Source organism: Euprymna scolopes, chromosome 46 (assembly GCF_053919585.1).
Source record: "Euprymna scolopes isolate OS-2025 chromosome 46, ASM5391958v1, whole genome shotgun sequence".
NCBI lineage: Eukaryota > Metazoa > Mollusca > Cephalopoda > Sepiida > Sepiolidae > Euprymna > Euprymna scolopes.
The window spans coordinates 19674063-19679062 of record NC_136527.1 but is presented as its reverse complement, the minus strand read 5'-3'; the positions used below and the strand labels follow the sequence as shown (position 1 = coordinate 19679062).

General features: G+C 34.2%; 1 protein-coding gene across 1 annotated transcript in view; it reads left to right on the top strand.

The window, feature by feature from the left end:
- Positions 1-5000, top strand: part of LOC145270438 (sodium- and chloride-dependent glycine transporter 2-like) — a 171562-nt gene that overhangs the window by 89380 nt on the left and 77182 nt on the right. The gene's annotated exons all lie outside the window — the stretch shown is intronic.

Sequence of the window (5000 nt, the reverse complement as noted above, 5' to 3'; positions counted from 1 at the left end):
CAGAGGGTAGGAATTAGCAAAATGCAGGATCGGATTTTGCATGCAGAAGTATTTGATGAAACAACAAGTAAGCCAAAGATCTTACTTGAAAACAAAATAAGTGAAGCAGAGGGAATATGGTAAAGATAAAGGTGATTACACATGAATGGATAGTCTGGTGGAAGATAAATAATCCAATGACGGTAAAATCCAAATGTAAAACTTCAAGAAAGTTAAAAGAATTTCCATTTGTACAAGTAATATATATATATATATATATATATATATATATATATATATATATATATATATATATATATAGTAAGATGATATATTTCGGAAGTAAAGATAACAATTCTCAAAATCGAAAGAGCAGAAATATAAATTAAGAAGTATATATTTATAGAACGTTGCCTTTGATCTCATTAAATATCGTATCTCGAGTAATAATGACACGAGAAGGATATATATGCAAGTTAGTAGAATTTCATGTGTGCTGGGCGTTTTCTCAGTTTGCAATGTGTTTGCCTCGCATGCAAGAGGCTCGGGTTTTGAATCCTGAGTTCGGATTTGTCTAATTGATTGTCAAGACTCTTGCAGGCTGTGATGTTGTTTGGCTGTGGAATTTATTATATATATATATATATATATATATATATATAGTAATTTACTAAATATATATGACGAAAATAACTATTCGTGACCAGACACACACACAGACGTTCAGCTTTATATTATAGATATGAGAGAAAGAAAATTAAAACTGTAAGTTGAACTTTACAATCAAAATTTATTGTTCGACTGAATACTCCAAAAAACAATTTACAAAGTCCTTATTCCGTGGAGTTTCAAAGAATGCTATTCTTGTTATTCTTCTCATTAGAGGACAGAAATAAATCAGCAAATTATATTTGTAGCAATGCTAGAATTTGATAGTTATGGCATTAAGTGAAACCACAATTTCTTGGCTGCTGGAAAACTGCTTCTGTGGTACCAGTTTAAAAACTGCTTCTGTGGTACCAGTTTACAAAACTGCTTCTGTGGTACCAGTTTACAACAACTCTGGCGAAAGAACTGACCCAATAAATTATCGCCCAATTAGTCTCCTCCCTCTTTTCGCCAAAATATTTGAGTCCTTAATTAATTAAGCTCTAGTCCACCACTTTACCGCTGGTAAACTTCTGTCAGACCACCAATATGGATTTAGGAAAGAGCAGAAATATAAATTAAGAAGTATATATTTATAGAATGTTGCCTTTGATCTCATTAAATATCGTATCTCGAGTAATAATGACACGAGAAGGATATATATATATATATATATATATATATATATATATATATATAGTAAGATGATATTTCGGAAGTAAAGATAACACTTAACACTTCTCAAAATCGAAAGAGCAGAAATATAAATTAAGAAGTATATATTTATAGAACGTTGCCTTTGATCTCATTAAATATCGTATCTCGAGTAATAATGACACGTCATTGATGGAGTTAACAAATCATCATTGTAGGCCCGTCGTCTGCATGCATTTCATACGCATCAATATAAGTAGCAGTTTTAGTCATTTAGAACTGCTTTAAAGCTTCACAGATCACTCATTTTTCGACCAAATTTCAAACAATTATTACAGTTTATAGATCACCTTCTCAACTATATTATTAAAAAGAAAAATTTTCAATTTTTGTTCAGAAAAACAAAAGTTATGATAAATTTACTGGTGTTCAAAATCGTAAAAACATGTGAGAAGGTGAGCGACGCTTTTATGACTGATTTCCATAGCAACTACGTCGCTTGAGCGACTACTGTTGCTGCTAATTCAAAAAGCGAAGAAAAAGAGAAACAGAGAATGAAAGCACGAAAGGGAGATAATTTGGGGATTTTATTGAAAGCAGACGAGTGTCGTACATTGTTATTACATATGTGTTTATGGAGAAAAAAATATAACTGAAATTAAACAGAGAAAAAGTGAATTCATTGGAAAGCTGGAAAAATTATGGATTACAATAGAAAAATGCGAGCATGAAAAGTAATATGGTTAAGCTTAAACGTGGAAAAGTAAAGGACTAGTTGTTAAAACTGGAAAAGAAAAGTACAAGATATTCTAGTAAAAAATATAATTTTTTTTTTATTACATTTTCACCCCAAACAAGGCACATTGCCACTTTGATGTAGGGGGTTACTATTAGGGACACAGGTTACAGCGGTACTAGGTGGGGAGTTGGGCAGCAAGATGTCGGTTCATGTTACACTTGAACTTCTGCATGTCAGTACAGTTGGGGAAGTAGGAACCTGGCAGGGAGTTCCAAAGTCTAGCGGTTCTGGGGAAGAAACTACTGGAGTAGAAGGCTCTCTTACATCTAGGGATCTCTACTGTGAAGGGGTGGGATTTAGCTGCTTGTCGGGTTTGTTGGGGGTATTTACGTAGAGGGGGTGCAAGTGCTTGCAGCTCGTCAGAACATACACCGTTAAAGTACTTATAGAACAGGCTACATGCTACATTGCGTCGATCGGACAGAGGCTGAAGCTTGGATGATAGTTCAGGACGTATTAGATTGGCAACTCTCTTTTGAACCTTGTCAAGGAGTGAAAGACTAGTAGCAGAGGTACCAGCCCAAATATGACAACAATACTCCATACATGGACGAATGGTGGCCTCATAGAGGTACAGGATACTTTCAGGGGTCAATAGCTTTCTAGCACGGTAGAGAGAATCTACCTTTTTCGCAGCGGTCCTGGCAATGTTCTCAGTGTAATTGTTCCAACTCATGTTTCCTGTGAACGTTAGGCCGAGGAGTTTAAAAGATATACTTTCAACTTAAAATATTGTAGAATTAAGATTGTATAATGTTATCTCAGTAGAAAAATGCGAGCATAAACAGTAATATGGTTAAGCTTAAACATGGAAAAGTAAAGGACTAGTTGTTAAAATTAGAAAAGAAAAGGACAAGATATTCTAGTAAAAAATATAATAAATTCATAACTTAAAATATTGCAGCATTAAGAATTGATTATATATAAATCCGACTGTGAAATAAACCTAGTTCCTCTCGACAAGGGATGTGGTCATCCAACCAGCTAATAATCCCAAACCGATGTCTCCCAAGTAGTAGTTTCAACTCGAAAGAACGATGCCATCCTGCAAGTTAGTAGAATTTCTTGTGTGGGGGGCGTTTGCTCAGTTTGCAATGTGTTTGCCTCGCATGCAAGAGGCTCGGGTTTTAAATCCTGAGTTCGGATTTGTCTAATTGATTGTCAAGACTCTTGTAGGCTGTGATGTTGTTTGGCTGTGGAATTTATTATATATATATATATATATATATATATATATATATATAAATTTATTAAATATATATGACGAATATATATATATATATATATATATATATATATATATATATATATAGTAATTTACTAAATATATATGACGAAAATAACTATTCGTGACCAGACACACACAGACGTTCAGCTTTATATTATAGATATGAGAGAAAGAAAATTAAAACTGTAAGTTGAACTTTACAATCAAAATTTATTGTTCGACTGAATACTCCAAAAAACAATTTACAAATTCCTTATTCCGCGGAGTTTCAAAGAATGCTATTCTTGTTATTCTTCTCATTAGAGGACAGAAAGAAATCAGCAAATTATATTTGTACCAATGCTAGAATTTGATAGTTATGGCATTAAGTGAAACCACAATTTCTTGGCTACTGGAAAACTGCTTCTGTGGTACCAGTTTACAAAACTGCTTCTGTGGTACCAGTTTACAAAACTGCTTCTGTGGTACCAGTTTACAAAACTGCTTCTGTGGTACCAGTTTACAAAACTGCTTCTGTGGTACCAGTTTACAAAACTGCTCTGTGGTACCAGTTTACAAAACTGCTTCTGTGGTACCAGTTTACAAAACTGCTTCTGTGGTACCAGTTTACAAAACTGCTTCTGTGGTACCAGTTTACAAAACTGCTTCTGTGGTACCAGTTTACAAAACTGCTCTGTGGTACCAGTTTACAAAACTGCTTCTGTGGTACCAGTTTACAAAACTGCTTCTGTGGTACCAGTTTACAAAACTGCTCTGTGGTACCAGTTTACAAAACTGCTTCTGTGGTACCAGTTTACAAAACTGCTTCTGTGGTACCAGTTTACAAAACTGCTTCTGTGGTACCAGTTTACAAAACTACTTCTGTGGTACCAGTTTACAAAACTCTGGCGAAAGAACTGACCCAATAAATTATCGCCCAATTAGCCTCCTCCCTCTTTTCGCCAAAATATTTGGGTCCTTAATTAATCAAGCTCTTGTCCACCACTTTACCGCTGGTAAACTTCTGCCAGACCACCAATATGGATTTAGGAAAGCCCGTTCTACTGCAGATATTCTAAGTGTAATCTTTGAATGTTTATACCAAGCACAAAAATATATACGTATGCATATAAATTTATGGTTTATCAAACAGGAAGAGCGTATCATTAATTAGATATTTCGAAACCTAATGCTAGATAACGACCTTCGTGTGTCTTTTATTTATGCACCGCACTAGAATAACAACCTTTGTAAAAAGGAGACATAACCGTTCCATACTTTCACCTAACGATTTAATAATAAGAAAAAGAAAAGACACTTTTCTAACTGTTACGGACTTTTACCTAACAATTTAATGAAGAAAAGACACTTTTCCAACTGTTACGGACTTTCACCTAACAGTTGATTGAAAAAGATAAGATATCCCAGAATCTGTTAATTTGGAAGCCTGTCCAAAACATAATTATTTTCATGTATTATTTCCTTTTGTTTAGTTATGTTTTCTCCTTTTAACTATTTGTTTTGTTTTTGTTTCAGATTTTTTACCTAATTAATAAAGCGTTTTCAACGTACTAGTTGTTTTCGTTATGTTGATTTGAGTTTATCTGTCTGCCCAACGCACGCTTTCTGAAGTTTGACTGCTGGACGGTATTGTAGGTACCTGAAAGCAAGATTCTGTCTCTCGTTTTTTAGTGGCGATAATTCATTACCTTC